The sequence below is a fragment of the Monodon monoceros genome, unplaced genomic scaffold (genome assembly GCF_005190385.1).
Source record: "Monodon monoceros isolate NGI ecotype Baffin Bay Population unplaced genomic scaffold, NGI_Narwhal_1 Super_Scaffold_16, whole genome shotgun sequence".
Classification (NCBI taxonomy): Eukaryota; Metazoa; Chordata; class Mammalia; order Artiodactyla; family Monodontidae; genus Monodon; species Monodon monoceros.
The window spans coordinates 105,979,261-106,001,260 of record NW_021703772.1 but is presented as its reverse complement, the minus strand read 5'-3'; positions in this window follow the sequence as shown (position 1 = coordinate 106,001,260).

The following is a 22,000-nucleotide window of genomic DNA, read 5'->3' as shown; positions in this document are numbered from 1 at the left end:
ATGCTTTCGTGGCAGGGTGAGGGTGGGATAAAAATAGAAAAATACTTTTTTTCCTACATCTTTTCCTCAGTTTCTTCTCCTACCATAATTGTGGCTCTGTTTTGCATAACCTATTACTTCTTATGTATTTCTTTTGTTTTTCACTTTATCTCATTTCTTACCTGATCTTTTTTCCCTTCTTTTTACTTCTATCTTGTATTTTCTTTCTCCAATCAATTTTCTCTACTTCATGTACCTACTCACTTTCTCCTTTAACTGGCTTTTTGTGGGATTATACTAGTTTAGTTTATTTCTTGTGTTATGTTTTAAAATGTCCACTCCAAATAATTTTATATTTCTTCCACTCAATTCAAAAGCTGGGAAATTTAAGCCTTATAATTTTGTTCTAATTTTCTCAACAACTTAAAACATCTGCTGCTAAGTTAAAATTCCAGATGCTTTGACTAGAGTCCTGAGTTTTCAATTATCTGATGGTGCAATGTGGAGAAAGTCCTTGAACTCTCTGGGCCTTAGTTTCTCCATCAGCAATGGGAGTGTCCTGGTGATCTGTAAGATCTTGACAGTTCTAAAATACCATGCATCTATTTAAAATTTGCAACTACTTTGTTCCTTTGGATCTTAGGCTTGGGAGGGGAAAACATGTGATGTTTTTTCTCACCATTCCAGGTAGAGTGTGGTAATTCTACCCATGATTCAGACTAGACCTACCCAAAATATGGTTAATGGTTTCTCCCAATTAAAATTTTAATTGATTCTTTTCTTTCCTCAGCACTAGAGTTGACCTGGCAAGCTATATGTCTCTGAAGGACTGACTAGGAGATTTTTTTTTTAATTAAAACATCTTTTTAAGCAAATTCAGGAACTCTAATCTTTTATCCAGATTAACTTGCCCAAAGCACACTACTGCCCCACAAACACTGCATTTTTTATAATAAATTATGTTCTGACTGTTAGCCTGTAGAAACATTCTCATTTATTTTACAACTGTTGCTGATTAATTAAGGGAATAGTCTGCCTTTGCGTGTGTCCTCCTACAAATTTATTAAAATAGTGATTAACACCTATGTGATGAATTTGAATGAACTAGCATAAAACAATTAATCTTATAGGCTTGTGCCTCGCTCTGTGATTCATACATTCCTGAGCATTATGTGAATCAAATATATCCCTGTTACAATTAGTTATCTGAGACTGAGTTTTTGGGTGGACACCTCTGTGAACACCCTGTATGTATGTCTTGGTAGAAGTTTTTTGCCATTTTATTATCCATGTCACAGAACCCTTGTGAGTATCACAGAGTCTAAGAGTGGAATCTGCACAGAAATAAAATACTATAGAATTCAGACCAAAGAGAATAATTATGACTTGCATACTTAGAACCCATAGTGTGTCTGTTACTGTATGAAGAATACTGTCTGTTACTGTATAAAGGGCTGCAGAATGGCCTTTGAAATAACACCATCTACAGACACTGTTAAGACATCAATCACATCACTTTCGAATAACAATTGTTAAATAGCATGGGAAATTAATGTCAACAAGTTTAAGAAATTAATACATTTCATTTACTGACGTTTCTTCTTCATAAGTTACTTTCCTCTGTAACTAATATTGATAGTTATTCTAATGTATTTCAATGATTATATTTTACTTGCTTCACTTCTCTCTACATATATATATACACGTGATATATATGTGACTGTATTTCCATACACTTATACGCAAGCACAATAAATCCTCTGGGTACCCTAATCCAACACTTCTTGCTTGAAAAAAAAGTTAGTAGATTAACAAGTCAAATGTACATAAAGCCTGGGAAAGAGTGTATTGTTTCTATTTTTCTTATGTATTTATAAAAAAATAACCATGTTTCTTTGATCATTCCATAGGAAATTTGAAAGTTTTTTCTTGAACATAAATGGTAGCTGGCTAAACAATGTCAGCTTAACGAAAATGTATTTCTACATTTAATTGTCTTTAGTCTGTAAGGTTGACATGTGTTTTATTTAAGACCAACACATAAATGAAACAATAAATATATGTGAGCAGAGAGAAGAAAAAGATATTTGCAACCCCACACCCCATAAATATCTGAATAATATATTGAGTATTATTAGTAAAAATAAAATATTTATTAAGATATTGAAAATTGCCCCAAAGTTATTGGGATGGGACTTGGGTTGGGTTAATCAAAGTAATGGAAGGTTATAATGAATGATATGGCTATTTTGCATATTAAGCCCTTCATTATCTTTTGTATATGTAAAGATGTGATAAGTGGTGTAGAGTTCAAAATGTATGCTTTTCTTTTGCAAGAAAATCCTTCTGGCAAAGCCATTGCTTGCACTGCTTACATTATAGCTTTCATAAAATCTTTTTTGACAACTAATTAAATGAGAATATAGCATATGTGTCAGATTGAGTTGGAGCAGAAGAGAATGTCACTATACCTTCAAAGGGTGACAGAATCCTTTTCTATTTTTTCCTGTTAGATTTGTGAGTCACTTTCATGATTGATTTTTACATAACCTATTAGGTTCTGATTTAGTTGACAATTTGGTAAGAACATTTTGTTTAACACAACCTGAGTTTATATAAATCAGGTTAGCTACGTGGGACATTTATTTATCCACTCACTGATTTGTTTATTCATCCATTAACTTACTCACTCACTGACTTGCCCAATCAGAGAAAATGCTTTGAAATTGAATATGTGGAAAGACTGGATGAGACATTAAAGATGGATCTGAGTGGTCTCTGCCCTCAATTGGTTCACATTTCATAAGTGAGATGCACACATTTACTAAGGAGCACAATGAAGTGTCAAGGATTCCATGTTAGAAATTCACACTAGTTATCCTGATTCCTCAAAAAAGGGAAATCCTTCCTAAGGAAATTACCCTAAAAGAAATTCCATGAAGGAGGTTGTTGTTGATGTGAAATCTTGAAATAGGAGTTGTTGTTTAAAAGTAGAGCAAGACAGTCAAAGGTGTCCCTTGCAGGAGAAGAATGAATAATGGGATTCTGGTTGACAACATTCTCAGGTTTCTAAAAGTTGTAAATTGTTCCAATCCATGGTTTACTGTCTCAAAGCAGTGTTTCTAAAATGGAGGGAGGGAACTTGGCCCCTCCCCCAGGGGACATTTGTAATCTCTGGAGACATTTTTGATTGTTACAACTGGGGTTGAGTGCAGGGTTGCTACTGGCAGCTAGTGAGTAGAGGCCACAGATGCTGCTAAGCAACCTACAATGAATGGGATAGACCTCTTTCCCAGAACAAAGGGTGATCTGGTAAAAATGGTAAGTGTGCCAAGGCTCAGAAATCCTGATTTACAGCCAAAATGTAAGTAAATAGAACTGGTGCAAAAGGAGAGGCATGTTGAAAATGTTCCACAGAGCAGGAGATAACAGACAGCCTTATAGACTGTGCTAAACAATCCCTCTGTGTGTGTGTGTGTGTGTGTGTGTGTGTGTATATGTATATATTTATTTTTTAGAAACATCAGTCTGATCTGTAACAGCAGCTTTGAGGGAAAAAGACTGAAGACTGGACAGGGAGAACAATCAGTATTAGGCAAATTCTTAAGTGAATTCAGGTTTGAATAGACTGTGTGACTTTAGGAATATTATTTATTCAGATTGGGTTTCAGTTTTCTCATTTACAAAATGAGAGTTTCGAACTGGATAATCTATGACCCTATAAGTATTAAAATTCTCTAAAAACTTGTTTATGGAAAAAATATAATGTCGTGAGGACTTGTTCTTTCTTTGTATGCTTATATTAACGTAAGTTCCATATGTGCGTGCATGTGCGCACATGCGCATACACTCATGTGTATGTACCTCTCAACCTCCCTGATTTTAAAACCAGATTTACCAGGTTAAAAACAGATTAAAAAACCAGTATACTTAGGTGGATTGGTAAAGACTGGTGAGCTGGTGAGCCCTGATACATGCTTCTTGTGTATCCTTCTCTAAACCATACATGAATATAATTCTCATTGTCTTGTCTGAAATCAAGATAATAAACTAAATAATAATTATATTTATTATTATATAATAATAACCTAGGAAGTGCATTTTTGTCATGCTAAGACAATTGTCTAGTACATATAAAATCTCGAAGAATTTTTGTGATATTTTAAAAAATTTTTTTATTGCTGTATAGTTGTTTTACAATGTTGTATTAGTTTCTACAATACAGTGAAGTGGAGTTCTCTGTGCTATACAGCAGGTTCTTATTAGTTATCTATTTTATACATATTAGTGTATATATGTCAATTCCAATCCCCCAATTCATCACACCACGACCACTCACCCACTTTTCCTCCTTTTTGTCCATACGTTTATTCGCTACATCTGTGTCTCTATTTCTGCCTTGCTAACTGGTTCTTCTGTAACATTTTTCTAGATTCCACATATATGTGTTAATATACTATATTTGTTTTACTCTTTCTAGCTTACTTCACTCTGTATGACAGACTCTAGGTCCATCCACCTCTCTACAAATGACCCAATTTCATTCCTGATATTTACCAGTGGTGTGAGTAATATTCCATTGCATATATGTACCTGTTGTGATGTTTCTAAACCTTCATGACCTATGATGCGAGAATTTCATCACACCACTGGTAAATATCAGATGCTGCTTGTCACTAAAAGAAGTCATCCTATTGTCTGTTGGAAAGAACTTTATTTATTTTTATTTATTTATTTATTTTTTTGCGGTATGCGGGCCTCTCACTGTTGTGGCCTCTCCCGTTGCAGAGCACAGGCTCCGGATGGGCAGGCTCAGCGGCCATGGCTCACGGGCCCAGCCGCTCAGCAGCATGTGGGATCTTCCCGGACTGGGGCACGAACCCATGTCCCCTGCATCGGCAGGCGGACTCTCAACCACTGCGCCACCAGGGAAGCCCTACTTGACTTTTAAGACATTGTAAAAGACTTACCATTAGAGAATTGTGCCTATAGCACATTACCAGAAGGAAAACATAATAAGCAAAATGAGTTTGTGTGAAGCAGTATGGAGTCAGGGTCTGGAAAGAACAGCAAGGACTTCAACATCCTGCACAGCTTTTGAGATAACATTTCAAACACTCATTGTTTAACAAAAGCAGCATGAGACTAAATCTCCTATGGTTTCATATGTGTGAGGGAGTCATCAGATTACTAGGCTAGGTAACTTGATTGTAAGAAAAGACATAAAACTCTGCCAACAATACCAGGTGCAAGGAGAAAAACATGACTGAATAAACATTTATATCACAATGGAGGAATCAGAAGGACCAAATAATATTGTAATTTATCAAGAAGTCAATATTAAAGAATATAACATTGCCAAAACACAAAGCGAAGAATGTCAGAGGAAATGATTTTGCTTTAAAAGTAAAGAGAAGAATGAGAAGGAAGGCAAGTTCCCAAAAGGTAAGTCTCCAGATACCTTACATTTTCCATCTGCAAGTGCCTGTGTTGATATCATAAAATTCATGTAGCTTTGTTGTCATCTTCTCTAACCAAGCTGGGGAATGTTGATTTTAATGTATGGCTTTGAAAGTGGAAATGAAACACTAAGGTTTGTGGAAATAGCAGAGGAGTTTCAGTTACACTCAGGATGAACAAAGATGACAGCTGTGGCCTTGAAGCAATTTTTGAAATTCTACAAACTCCATCTAATATATTCTTTGGTTAACCCCTAAACATATCTACTCAGTGGCAAGTTAGCATAACAAGGTAGCAAAGGGGAAATCTTCCAAAGATAATGGAGCTTAGTGACAGGTAAATCTAGTGAAAGAAAAGCCAGTGAAAATGAGTGAAAGACTCATCCACAACTGATGAAGAGATAGATAGATTGTAGGAACCCAGAGAGAGATAAATTAAATGCAGGACCCAGCAGCAGGAAGAAGTTCTTGATACTGAGCACATTTACTTTTCTAATCTCAAATGGCTTTATTTCTCAGTTTTCTCGGGGAAGATAACAGGTAACTTAAGCTTGAAAGTACAGTGAATGGAAATGGACCTTGCTGCCTGGGAAACAGGGATGAGGAGAGGAGATTATTCTCCCAGCATTCTTTTTCTCAAAATGACATTAAAGCATCAAAGGAAAACAGACTTGCCTTGATAGTACTACTCAGTGAAGCAGTGTTTATTTACACCCATGGATTCACTTCTTTATAAGCATAATAACTAAATTAATATAGGACAGAAATATAAGACCCCACATCATGTGTAGCTAGAAATATAAAATATACATAAAAATATACCAACATTTAACATGAAAGGAATATGAAAGATAAATTTGATATGAACTGATGAAGAATTTGTGTCATTATTCCTAAAAATAGTTACTTTTTTGATATTATCTATACTCTACATAGATATCACTCTCATTAGGCAATATATTTTAATTTTTATAACAAAGCACAGAGTGAATCCTGGTCTGGACAAGATGAAATGGACTCATCTCCCCCTTCTCCTCCCAGCTAAGCTAAGCTAGCGAGGGATATAAGGAAACCAAAATAAAAATGCAATACCATATACAATTCCTCCAAAGAAAATGATATACATAGGTATACATTTAAAAACACATATACAGAAACTGTATACTGAACATCATTAAAGGCTGAAAAAAAAAAAAGAAACCAAAGAAGAGCTAAATAAGTGGAAACGTTGTGTTCATGGATTGTAAGTCTCAACATTAAAAAGATGTCAATTCTCCTCAAACTGAATTATAGGGTTAAAGCTATTGCAAGTATTTTTTAAACTATTATTAAGAAAATATGTTGAATTTTGCCAAACATTTTTCTGCATCTAATGAGTTGATCACCTGGTTTTTATCCTTCATTCTATTAATATGATGTATCACATTAATTTATTTTCATACGTTGAAATATAGTTGTGTCCCAGTGATAAATTCCACATGAATTTGGATATGATCCTTATAATGTATCATTGAATTCAGTTTGCTAATATTTTGTTGAGGATTTTTGCATCCATATTCATCAGGGACATTGGTCTGTAGCTTTTCTTTGTGGTGCACTGTCAGGCTTTTAAATCAATGTAATGCTGGCTTCATAAAATGAGTTTGGAATTGTTCTTTCCTTTCCAATTCTTTGGAAGAGTTTGAGAAACTTGGAGTTAATTTTTCTTTAAATGTTTGGTAGAATTCACCAGTAAAACTATCTGGTCCTAGGCTTCTCTTTGATGGGAGGTTTTGGATTACAGATTCAATTTCCATACTAGTTATAGTTCTGTTTAGATTTTCTATGTTTTCATGATTTGGTCTTTGTAGGTTGTATGTTTCTAGGAATTTACCCATTTCTTCTAGGTTATCCATTTTTTTGACATATAATTGTTCCAGATAGTCCAGTATGATTCTTTGAATTTCTGTGTCATAAATTGTAATATCTATTCTTTCATTTTATAAAGATTTTTTTCAACAAATTAGGTATAGAAAGATAGTATGTCAACATAATAAAGATCATATAGGAAAGTCTCACAGCTAACATCATACTCAAGTGTGAAAAAACTGAAAGCCTTTCCTTGAAGATCAGGAACCATGCAAGAATACCCAATCCCACCACTTCTGTTCAACACAGTACTAGAAGTCCTAATCAGAGCAGTTAGGTGTAAATAAATAAATAAATATCCAAATCAGAAAAGAAGAGAGATCCTAGATATCCATAAAAAAACACAATTAGAACAAAACACAAATTCAGTAACACTGTAGGATACAAAACCAATATACAAAGATCAGCTGCATTTTATATAGTAACAACAAAGTAACTGAAAAGTAAATTGGGAAAACAATCTCCTTTACAACAGCACCAAAAAGAACAAAACATTCAGGAATAAACTTAACTAAAAAGGTGAAAGACCGATGTACTGAAAAGTACAAATCTTGATGAAAGAAATTTAAAAAGACACAAACAAATGCAAAGACATCCTGTGTTTATGCATTGGAAGACTTATTATGGTTAAAATGTCCATATTACTTAGTATGATCCTCAGATTCAATACAGTTTCTATCAAAATCCTAATGGTAGGTATTAATGGAAAGACCAATTATAAAATTCATATGAAACCACAAAAGACCACAAATTATTAAATCAATTTTGAAAAAGAAGAGCAAAGCTGGAAACAATTACACCTCCTGATTTTGAAATACATTAGAAAGCTAAAATAATCAAAGCAATATGGTACTGCATAAAGACAGACATATAGACCAGTAAAATGTAATAGAGAGTTCAGGAAATAAATCCACACTTTTATTATACATTCCACTGATCTTTAACAAGGGTGCAAAGAATAAACCAGTGGTCCCCAGCCCCCAGGCTGTGGACTCGTACTGGTCTGTGGCCTGTTAGGAACTGGGCTGCACAGTAGGAGGTGAGTTGTCGGCAAGTGAGCAAAGCTTCATCTGCTGCTCCCCATTGCTCCCCATCTCTAAAATTACCACCTGAACCAACCCCCATCCCATCTGTGGAAAAATTGTCTTCCACGAAACTGGTCCCTGGGACCAGAAAGGTTGGGGACCACTGGAATAAACAATGGAAAAGGAGTAGTTTCTTCAATAAATGGTGTTGGTAAATCTAGATATCCAGATGCAGAATTATGAAGTTGGACCCTTGTCTTACACTATAAACGAATTCAATTCAAAATTGATTAGACTTAAATGCATGATCTGAAACTGTAAAACTCTTAGAAGAAAACATGGGGGAAAGATTTATGACATTGGTCTTGGCAATAATTTTATGGCTATGACACCAACAACACAGGCAACAGAAACAAAAATAGATAAGTAAGACTTCACCAAACTAAAGAGCTTCTGCACAGCAAAGAAAACAATCACCAGAGTAAAAAGGCAACCAACAGAATGGGAAAAAATATATACAAACCATATATCTAAGAAGAGGTTAATCTCCAAAACATAAGAAACTCTTACAACTCAGTAGCAAATAAAAACCTAATAATGCAATGTAAAAAAGGACTAAGGACTTGCATAGATATCTGTCCAAAGAAGACATGTAGTTTTCAATGTAACTAATCATCAGGGAAATGTGAATCAAAACTACGATGAGATATCACCTCATACCTGTAAGGATATCTATTATCAAAATAACTACAATAAAAACAACAAAAGACAAGTGGTGGTGATGATGTGGAGAAATTGGAGCCCTTGCCCATATCAATGGTTGTGCAAAATGGTGAAGCTGCTATGGAAAACAGCATGAAATTTCCCCCAAAACTTAAAAGTTGAACTACCCTATGATCTAGCAATCCCTCTCTGTGTATTTATCTAAACTAATTGAAACCAGGGTCTTAAAGAGATATTGTCACTCCTTTGTTCATTGCAGCACTATTCACCATAACCCAAATGTGGAAACAAATTAAACGTCCATAGACAGATGAATGGATAAAGAAAATGTGGCATATACATACAATAGAATACTATTCAGCCTTTAAAAAGAAGGTAATTCTGGATAATGTGACAAATTGGATGAACCTTCAGGATACTACACTATGTGAAATAAGTCAGGCACAGGAGACAAATACTGTATGATTCTACTTTTATGAAGTATCTAAAATCATCAAATTCATAGAATCAAAGAGTGGAATGGTGTTTGCCAGGGTCCGGGGGGAGGTAAAAATGGGGAGTTGCTAATCAAGAAAAAAGTTACAGCCAAGCAAGATGATTAAGCTCTAGAGATTTGCTGTGCAACATTATAATTATAGTCTGCAATAATAGATTGTACACTTAAAATATTGTTGAAATGGTAGACCTCCTGTTGTGTTCTTGCCACAATTAAACACAATTAAAATCAAATTACATTAAGGTGCTTTGAAGACATCAACAAGCTTATTCTAAAATTTACAGGAAAAACTAATCAATCTTGAGAAAGAAGAATAAAATGAAGATTTACTCCATATAAAATTAAGCCTTATTGTATTGCTTCAGTAGCCAAGGCAGTGTGGCACTGGCAAAGGTGAGGACACGTAGATTAATGGAACAGATTAGAGAACCCAGAAATATACCCACACTGATAAGCACAGTGCATTTTTCGCATGAACTTTTCATAACAGCTTTAATGAAATATAATTTATATACCATAAATTCACCCTTTAAAGTTTACAATTAGGTGGTTTTCATTATATTCACAGAATTTGCAATCATTACTACTATCTAATTTTAAAACAACTGATTTTTGACAAAGATGCAAAAGCAATGCAGTGGAGGAAGCACAGTCGTTTCAATAAATAAACCTTGACCTAAACATCTTACCTGTGTGAAAACTAACTCTAATCACATCATGGACTTTAATGTAAAATGGGAAACTATGAACTTTTAGAAAAAGAAAAAAAAATGGGGGAAAATCTTCAGAATCTAGGACTAGGAAAATATTTCTTAGATTTGACAGCAAAAGCATGAGCCCTTAAACTGGACCTCATCTAAATTAAAAACTTTTGCCCAGTGAAAGACCTTGTTAAGAGGATGAAAAGACAAGCTACAGATGGAGAGAAAACATTTGCAAACCACATATCCAACGAAAGACTAATCTCTGGAATACGTAAAACCTTGACTCAATTAAAAAAGGATTTCTTAGATAATGGGTAAAATATATGAACAAATATTTCAATGACAAATAAACATGTGAAAATATGTGTAATATTATTAGTCATTAGGGAAATGCAAATTACAATAACCATGAGGTATCACTACATAATTATCACATATGCTAAAATGAAAAATATAACACCAAATGCTGATGATTGTGTGTAGAAACTGTCTCATTCACACATTATTGGTAGGAATGTAAAATGGTACAGCTTCTCAGGTTGCAGTATCTTATAAAACACAGAAACAGACTCACAGACTTAGAGAACAAACTTATGGTTACCAGCGGGGAAGAGGAGCGGGGAGGATAGTTCGGGAGTTTGGGATTGACATGTACACACCACTATTTTTAAAATGGATAACCAACAAGAACCTACTGTACAGCACAGGGAACTCTGCTCCGTATTACATAACAACCTAAATGGGTAAAGAATTTGAAAAAGAATCAATACATTTATATGTATAACTGAATCACTTTGCTGTACACCTGAAACTAACACAACACTGATAATCAACTATACTCTCCAAGGAATTAATGAGAGTGAAAAAAGCCAATCCCAAAATGCACATCTCATATGATTCATTTATATAAAATTCTTGAAATAATAAAATAGTAGAACAGGAGAACAAGTTGGTGATTGTCAGGAGTTAAGGAGACAAAGGGCAGGAGAAATGGGTGTGGCTATAATAGGGCCACATGACTAAGCCTTTTGGTTGTGGAACAGTTCTGTATTATGACTATTAACATCAATAATCTAATTATCATGTTATACTATAGCTTAAAAATTATCACTGGGTAAACTTCTTAAAAGGAACGCGTGATCCGTCTATATTATTTTGGACAATTGCATAGGTATCTACAATTATCTCAAAATAAAATGTTTAATAATACTATTACTATTAATAAAAACACAGAATGGGAGGAAATGCAGGCCCTAGTCTTTTCATTCTGGAGTGTGCAATAAAGTGGAAAGAGGTTAAACGTGCATAAAAGATACTGAATACAAATAAATCTGAGGTGAGATATTTACTAGAGTAACATAGACCATTCTGTGAAGTTATCAAGTCACTTCAGTGCACAGGAGCTGGGATATAGATTATGACTCATCCTTTACAGACTGGTAACCCTGGCCGAGTCCTTTAGCCTATTTGGAATTTATTTTCTTCATATGTGGAAGAATTATTCACCTGCTCTTCAGTTATCTGGATTACGCAAGCCAAATTATATCGTAGTCCTAAACATTTCAGTTTTCCTTGGCAATTAAATCTTTCCCATCTTCTAACCTTTCTAATGATATGTCTACTCATAGTGGAGCAATAATACCTCAGGGAAATTGAAGATGTGATCTGACACTAATGCTCTAAATTGTTTGAGTAATTGGATATTTAATCTCCATTCCAACAGTAAGCCTACATAAAACCAAGGGTTTAGGTAAAAAAGTTGAAAAAAGCTGTCTTCTCATTGTTAATATCGATTTTAGAAAGTTGGAGTTAAAGGAAATATCAAAAATTATTTATCTTAAACTCTTCATTTTAAATGTATGGAGACTGAAATCCAGAGAGAAAGATGACTGACCCCATTTCCCACATATTTAATGGTCCAGTAAGATAGAACAAGGCATGTCTTGTATTAGTTAGGAAGCTCCACTCTCTCTTATCTGAAACATCTGGAAAACATACCCATCTGTGCCATGACAAGAGATAGAGTGAATTATGTAACAGTTCTTACATCCTTTGTGTTGAACAGGCATGCCTCACTCTGCTCACATTCCATTGGATAAAACAAGTAACCCTGACATTTGGTCTAAACCAAGGGGATAAATAACTTCAACCACTCCTGTGTCTACTCGGAATGTATAATGAAATCTCGCTGGAAATGCAGGTAATGAGAAAGACTGTTTGAGACCTACTATAAGTGAGAAAACGTTACAGACATGCAGTGAATCAACTAAAATTTATTTTGTATCTAATTTATCTTTATATTTAGTCTGCTATAACAATTGCATAAGAGTGATTTGTTAAATTATATCCACATGATTATATCCATAATGATTGTCTTTCATTACCATGCAAAATGCATCACTTTTTGACAAGTAAATTTCTTGACTTTCTCACTGTACACAAAAGTCCCAGTTCCCTATTCTGGCATTCATTATCCACGAACATTTCCTGACTGAACTTCCACGTCTGCTATGCCAGTGGCTCATCTGTCTGTAGAATGTTTTCTCAAACTCATCAGTATTAATATTTGGAGGTGGAGGGACTTCCCTGGTGATCCAGTGGGTAAGACTCTGTGCTCCCAATACAAGGGCCCTGGGTTCCATCCCTGGTCAGGGAACTAGATCCCATGTGCCACAACTAAGAGTTTGCATGATGCAACTAAAGATCCCGCATGCAGCAGTGAAGATCCCGCATGCCACAACTAAGACCCAGCACAGCCAAGTAAATAAATAAATAAATATTTTTAAAAAAATTTGGACGTGGATAATTATTTGGTTTTGCAGGGGGCTGTTTTCTGCTGGAGTGTCAGCTCCTTTCCTCTCTGTCAACTGCCATTTGAAAACTTTCCTTTCTTCAAGATCTAGCTGAAATCCCACCTCCTATAAGTAGATATTAAGATGTCTCCTGTTTTCTTACTTTTTTCTTCTGAGAAAATTTCAATTTGTAATATTTTTCTGGTTTAAAACTTGCTTTAACTTGTTCACTTATTATGATACAATAATTCTATGATATTTGTTTATTGCAGCACTATTTACAATAGTCAAGGCATGGAAGCAACCTAAGTGTCCATCAATAGATGAATGGATAAAGAAGATGTGATACATATATACAATGGGATATCACTCAGCCATAAAAAGAATGAAATAATGCCATTTGCAGCAATGTGGATGGACCTAGAGCTTATCATGCTATGTGAAGTAAATCAGACAGAGAAAGACAAATATCATATGATATCACTTATATGTGGAATCTAAAAAAAAATGATACAAATGAACTTATTTACAAAACAGAAACAGACTCACAGACATAGAAAACAAATTTATGGTTACCAAAGGGGAAAAGGGGTGAGGGATAAGTTAGGAGTTTGGGATTAACATATACATACTACTATATATAAAATAGATAACCAACAAGGGCCTACTTGTATAACACAGGGAACTATACTCAATATTTTTTAGTTACCTATATGGGAAAAGAATCTGAAAAATAATATATATATATATATATATATATAATTGAATCACTTTGTTGTACACCTGAAATTAACAAGACATTGTAAATCAACTACACTTCACTTTAAAAAAAAAGCAAAAACAAAGAAAGCAATTCCCAGAGAAGTTAAGGAACTACAACAAGTATTGCACAAACTGTAAATGACAAACTATGCTTTGTAACCTTATCCACAATATTAAGATGCCTTGCTAACTCCATGGAATTTCTTCTAGTATATTCTCTACCTTAGTCTTATTATAACTGATGTTTATATGGATGTTTATTCTGCTTCCATTAGAGAGAGAATAGTACCTGAATTCCACTAGCACCTTTAGCTTTTTATATAAACATTTTATGTAATATAAAATAGTTTTTATTAATTGATTATTTATTTGGGGTCAGAAGGACTCTTGCAAGAGACAGTTTAGTTCTCATGGCAAAACCCTATAACTAACCAACTAGTATTTGCCTTATTTTAGATATGAGGAAACTGCGTCTCAGAGATTAAGTGGAAGGTATTTGACAGGGTTTGGACTGTAGCCCAGGCTGATTGAATCCACAGCACGTTTCAAACCACTACCTTTAAACAAATAAACAAAAACTGTGTATTGCATTAATTTCATTCCTGTTGCATTAGTTTGGGCACGCTTGTACTAGGCCAAGTACACCTGGTGGCCCGCACACAAATCAGCACAGCCTGTCATGATGTGGCAGACTCACCTTCTCATGTCAAACTGTCGTGTTCCAGTGCGAAACTTCAGGCCCCAGCATTTTCTATCTGTGGCTCTTTGAAACATTTTTTTTTAACTTTTACTCCAATGATTGCACGCTACTCAACCCCTAGAAAAATGAAATAAACAAATAAAAAATGCACTCTCAAGAATATATATTAGGATGTGAGTTGAATCCTTTTAAATTGACTGTGTATATATCACTTCTTATTATGGGCCATTCCTATAGTGGTGAGGTGTTTGTGACTCAGAAGCCCTCCCTGGGTTTCTTGAAATCCTATAGGAACATGACCATTTGTTTTGCCCCTGGATTAGGAGGCTTATGCCTCCCTAGATCCCTGAATCTGCATTATACAAAGATTCTATATTCTACCCAAAAGATAGACTTATTGATTTAGCAATATCAACATTGTTCCCATGACTTCAAAATCAGAACATATTGTCTGACATGGGTGATGACAAGACAGAATATTTGAAATTAGAACTTTCTTGAAAGAGTAATTCACCAACAGTTGCTATAATTATAGATGCTTGTTTTGCAAGATTGAATTAAGCCAATACATTCAAAACATTTGTTTTCCAAACATAAATTCAGTTTAGAAACCAAAACTCTCTTAAAAGACTTTGATTTTTATCCTATAGTTACCAAGCCCAGAATATTTAATATTTCCAGATGACTTACCCTCTCTGTGACTTGGTTTCCTTTTCTGTTATTGATTCTGCATATGGTAGAGATAAATATTTAGAATTCATGATCCAGAGAAGAGCCTGCACTTTCACTTCTAAAATTGTCCTTTCTGTTCTGATGGAACTATTTGAATACCCTCAAAGTCTCTTCACAGTGTAAATTCATCCAAGACCTCAGGACATTTTCCTTCTTTAGATAAACACTGGGCCAACCTGTAATGCTTCTCCTTCTCTTACACTCTATCAATTCTGAATTTGTTCACAGAGGAAAGTTTTGCAATGTGGGGAGATAATGAGCCTTGTTCTCTAGGACCCTAGTACCCAGTCTCACCCATGCTCCCTCTCCCTCCTTTCTGTTCCTCAGGTGCCGCCCCAGATCCTGCATCCAGGGCTGGAAGAGCACGTTGCTCTTGCCAAAACAGTGTGCTGGCCACTGCCATCACACAGGTGGCAGTAGAGGACTAAGCTGAAGCCAGCAGCCTTTGCTGTTCCATTTTCACGAGCCTGGTGCTGCAGACCTGAGAGCCCCAGGACGGCCAAGGCAGCAGAGGGGTGTGTGTAAGCCCTGCTAACTGAGACGAGTGCCATTATGCTCCTGCCAGCCCTGCCTGGAATAGTTCTAAAGGCAAATAAATTGTCTGAGGTGCAGTCAGAGTCAATGTGGTCGGTTGAGACAATTCCGCTTCTGTTGCTTCAGCAAGCATTTATTTTCTTTTCTGTATCTTAACAATTTGCATCAATTTTTATCTAAATAATTTATCACTCTACTGCATTTTCTTATCTCTTTAAGGACCATCATCGTCTTTTCAGGGAAAGTGCCTTTTCAAGAGGAAGGAAAGGAAGAAGGAAGGGAGGATGGAAGAGAGAGAAGCAGTCAGAGAGAGAGGGAAGGAGGGACTGGCCGCTCATTCATACTTATATTCAAAACGGCCATGATAGATTGAGTTCTTGGTCCGAATTCATTACTGCATTGTAATGTTATACGTTCACAGCCTTGCCAAGTGGTGATGTTATTCCGCAGTGCCTTTTACTTTATGAATCCATGCAACTTGCTTTGTCTGATAGAATATTACCGAGACTTAACACAGGTAGAGGCTTGGGATGTGCTTGTGTGGTTGGGTTGGCCCCCTCATGCTCTGTCATCACCATGAGGAGACATACCCTTGGATCATCGTTTTCCTTTCAACCCAGATCTCAGATAGGACACACGAAGCACACCAAAAGCTGATGTGCAGTCTGGAGCCAAGCTTTGCTGGACCAAGCTAACCCCCAACTAATGCACACACTGAGGAGTGAAAGAAATAAACATAGGTTGTGTTAATTCTATGATATATTGTGGTTATTGTAAGCCAGCTTTATTATGGCAACTCAACTGATAAAATATCCCTCATTGATTGAGAACTGTTGATATATTATTTACCTATATCTTGATAAATTCCTGTTAATTGAATTAAGTAAAATAATGATGCTCTCATTGTGATGGATATAAAGGTGACTGGCATGTGTGTTATGTCTTCAAGAATCTTAATTGTCAGGTAGGACACATAAGCCATACATGTATGTAGATAAAATGTGCAGAAGAATGTAATGTGTCATGAGATTCCTCCCAGTCAAATTTTACAGTGTGACTAAGGAAGTTTTTGTGACTATATGAAAGCATCTGAGTGAAACTTTGAAAGCAGACAGAATTTCAGCAATCAGAAATAAAATAAATATTGTAAAGGATGGGACTAGGCATTCTGGAAAAATGGAAGGGCTTTTATAGACAGATACCTTAAAAAAAAAAACTCAAGGGAAGTCACTCAATGAAAATTCTACTTGTGCTAGTGTGTGGAATAAATAAAAGTATCATGGAACAAAGATGGCAATATTGATTGACAATCCCAGCATTGTTAGTTTAAAACAACAAAAAAAATGATTTCCTTCATTAGGGCAATGAAGAGCCATTTCAGTTTTCTGAGAAGGTGAGTGAACTCATTCTTTATGTATTGAGATAAAAGAATTTTAGGCATGACACATGATAATAGGCTAAAATTCTCTGTGGAAAGTAGAAGAGAAATACAAATTCAAAGGCATCAAGATATTTAAAATTTCTAACTGTTAATGAAGAAAAACATATTCATATTTTAAATGTATAGATAGCAAATTACTATGATATTCAGAATCTATTACATGGATTTTAAAAAGTGATGTAACAAGTTTTCTTTGTTTTTTTTCAATGTCAATTTTTACAGTGTAGATGTTATATCCTTGCAACTAATTAAACTATAGTTGAAACATTTTAGGTATAAACTTCCTTTCTGTAAGGAAATATGGTACTATCAAAAAATTAGGGGGTAGTAAAACAAAAAGATTTGAAGGCCACCACTTGTCCCTTTTACAAAGGGATGAAAAGACATGAAACTATTTTCCTTGTCTTACAAATTTTGGAAATACTATGTGAACAACGCATCCCCTGCCTTTACAATGTACATTAGCATTTTTAAGTTTACAGAAGTTACTAAATTTATTTGACCACAGACATTCCTCCTGCTTTTTTGTTCAAATGATGATTATTAATATTCAGTGCAGGCGGTTTTCTATAGGGTACAATCTAAAGAAACATTTTAAAGTGTATGGGATCAACAATTACTTAATCTGGCTATATATGGATGTAGATTACATTGGGGATTTGGGACAAAAAACAAATATTTCTAACTCCTACAATGCTTAAAATTTCATTGCAGTCTTAGAAATATTGATTGATAACACTTTGGAATTTTGAATACCTAGTTAAGGATGAGCTTTATGAAGTAGAAACAGAGAAGCCACATGTTTCAGAACCCAACATTAAGATTAATTTGTTCAGTAAAGGAAAAACAGAGGAGAAATGACTTCGGCAGGGAAATGAAGGAAGTTCCTGCAATAAGTATGTTGAGAAATAATGATTTGAAATAAAAATGGTTTGAGGAGAAGCAAAGATAAAAATTAGGAATGCTATTTGGGTCACTGATATTTTTAAATTTACAATTTTTTTTCATCTGGTTTGTGAGCCAAAACAATTCCATTTTCCCATAACTTAAGACTCCAGTTGTTACGAACTCAGGTCTGGCTACTCACCACTGGAAAATCAATACCCGAGAGAGAGGCAGTTGTTGGTAGAAAGGAAATTTGCTTTTAATCAGAATGCTGGCAATCTGGGGAGAAGGCAGAATCATGTCTCCCAAAAATCAACTCTGAATATTATGCTCAGCCATGAAAGATTTTAAAAGGAAAGAGGAAGTAATCTCAATCATTGAGATGGTGGGGGGTCAGAGTCCTCACCGTACCCCACTGTGTGCAGGCTTGTTGACTCCTTGTGATCTTTCTTTAGATGTTATCTTGTTCACACAGTTTGCTTGGGAGATTTCTGAAGGGGAAGCTAGGGAAGAGATCTGGTCATCTGTTCATTACATATTCTTCATTCCTACTTCTTTGATCTATGGAAAGAACCAACAGTTTGGGCAAGGTATTGTGTGATCAAAAGATGTGAAATGTGTACTAGGGCCAGAGATGAGTAGAGCAAGGCGGTGCCTGTTTTAAAAATTACAATGTATCTTTGCTTAAAGTGACAGGAAAAGAGGTTTCCTACTGAGGGTGGTTTCCTGAAAAGAGCAGCTTACACAGTTGTCTGGTAACTAAAATATCCTCTAGTTAATATCTCTGGAATGTAATTCAGAGTAACTTTTCTAATGAAGGAGATATAAATCATATGTATGTGCTTTAAAATTAAATATTATGTTCCAAGTTATTTAAAATATATTTATCTTTTATGATAGAACTACAGAAACATGTAGATATGGAAAATCATAAGTAAAGCAACAGAACAGATAAACATAACAAGAACAAAAAAAGAAAATCCAGGGAACATTAAAAAAAATCAAATTATACCTGCAGAAAGGTTCAAAAGGCTTTATTTTACTATTTTCTAGATCGTAAAATAAAACTTTAAAAACAGAAGAAAAGGGGCTTCCCTGGTGGCACAATGGTTAAGAATCCACCTGCCAATGCAGGGGACATTTGTTTGATCCCTGGTCTAGGAAGATCCCACACGGGGAGCCACTAAGCCCATGAGCCACAATGACAGAGCCTGTGCTTTAGAGTCCATGAGCCACAATGACTGAGTCCACGTGCCACAACTACTGAAGCCCGTGTGCCTAGAGCCCGTGCTCCGCAACAAGAGAACCCACTGCAATGAGAAGCCTGCGCACTGCAATGAAAAGTAGCCCCCGCTCGCCGCAGCTAGAGAAAGCCCGCGTGCAGCAAAGAAGACCCAGCGCAGCCAAAAATAAATAATAAATAAATTTATTTTAAAAAAGCAGAAGAAAAATAATCTTCTATGAAAAATCAATCAGAATGAGAAATTAAAATTATGATTACTTATATTAAAAAATTTGTTAAGATTTTTCATCAACTAACTCTCAAGTTCTTTGAGACCCCTCACCATCCCCCACTCCTCCACCTTTCTAACAGCCCCCTTCACCTTAGGCACTAAAGCGCTTATTCACACCTCTTTGTTGATATTTTTTACACTCCTACATTTTATAAAGCAGCGTTCTCTTAGATTTCCTTCTACTTCTCTAATTTCTCATGCTCTTCCTCTTTGGTAATTCAAACTTATTTTCCCTACCCAGTATAAGTATTAACATTCCCCAACTTTATGACACAGTTTTCTCTCTGTCAGTAGTATCGTTTCTCTTTAGCTCTCAGACTTTCTACCTTAGGATATATCAACTCTAAGGATCCAGTGAGGTAGAGCATACCAAGGTATTTCTTCTAAGGTGAAGAAGAAATCTTCTGGCATCTGGCCTTTCTAAAGGCCAAAACAAGACAAACCATCTAGTGGACCTCTTTGGATTTTAGAGGCACCATATTTCTCATTAGGGTGTGTTACTCTGGTCCATTTACCAAGTAACTCAAAAACCTGCTAGTTTTTAATGGAGCCACTTGGTATATGATAGAGATGGCCTCTACTTGGGTCATATGATCCAGTAGATCATATGGTCATATGGTGTTTGAAGGGACAATGACAGATAGGGATATTGCATGGTGCTTTCTGCAGGCCCCTATGGGTGAACAACAGCATACTCCTTTAGTATTTTGGAGCAAAGCCTTGACATACTCTGGATAAACTACTCTCCTTTTGAGAAACAGCTCTTGGGTTCCTACTGGACTGTTGTAGAGATTGAACACTTAACCATGGGCCACCAAGTAACCATGTAATCTGAGTTGCCCTTCATGAACAGGGTGTTTTCTGATCCACCAAACTATCGGTTTGGACATGCACATCAGCACTTGAATAGCACTTGAATATGCACTGAGTTACATGTTAAATTACATGAAGTAGTGGCACAATTTCCCCTTATCTTCTCTCCCAGCCTGTCCTAAGGCCTCATGAGGAGTTTCCCACAGTCTATTGACAGGAAGAGAACATGGGTTTTATTTACAGATGGTTCTGCACTATAGGTAGGCACCACCCCAAAGTGGTGCCCATTTCTTGGACATCCCTGAAGGACAGAAATGAAGAGAAGTCCTCCCAGTAGGTTGGACTTTAAACACACTTGTTTTTGTTTTTGCTTTTGCCTCAAAGGAGAAATGACCGGGTACAATTTTGGTAGCTGTGGGAGGAGGTGAGAAAGGCAAAGCATCTTCAGGAGGCCAAGGTCAGTACACCTAGAAGAGTCACAGATGCTGGTTATAGGGAACAAAACTACACAGGCACTCAGGAAGCATGTACAGGAATGATAAAAGGATCATAGGGGATTTGGGCAGAGTAATGACAGTGTCTTCACCAAGTACAAATCTTATTTTATTACTTTTCCTGAATGTAACACAATCTATAGGACTTAGTCTACTGAAGAATAAAAATTTAAACCACTGATTTATATATATATTTCTATCATATACCAAGCTCCCATATATGTGTGGATCCATCTATCTACATGTTTTTCCTGTCACAAATGTGACACTGTTTTAATTACTGTAGACTTAAAATGCCTGATAGCATATATCATCAATAAAGAGTCTTCACCTTCAAAATTATCTTGTCAATTCTTGAGCCTTTAATTTTTTCATATGAATGCAAAGGTCAATTTCTCGTTTTCACTGCACTGTGCTATTAGGATTTTAATAGGAATGTCACTGGATTTGTAGATTAATTGACATCTTTGCAACACTGAGCCTTCTTATTCATACACATTGCCTACTATTTCACTTATGCAGGTGTTCTTTTATTTTTTTCAACAGGTTGTACCATCATCTCTAAGAACATCTTGTTTCTATCTTTTTAGATTGGTTTTAAATACTAAAGTTTTGTTGCTATTTTGAATAGTTTACCTTTTTATAATGAGATTTTACTTCCTTTGTGGTATTGTATACAGGTGGTATTAATTTTTAAATTTGGATTTTATATAGCAATTCTCATGAACTCCTTGATTATTTCTAATCGATTATAAATTCTATCAGATTTTTAATGTAAATATTATATTATCTGTAGGTAAAGTGATGCAGCTTCTTCATTTCCATTTTTATATCTCTTATTTTTCTCTGTTTATTTACTTAAAGAACATTCAGAAGTTTGAAATTAAGTAGGTTTAGATTATTCTCTTCAATTCCCACTTAGCTAAGGATAATTTTTACTGTGAATGGGTGTTGGCTTTTATTGAATTATTTTTATATATCCATTGAAATACCTGTATAATTATTCCTCATAAGTATATTGATGTGGCTTTACATTTAT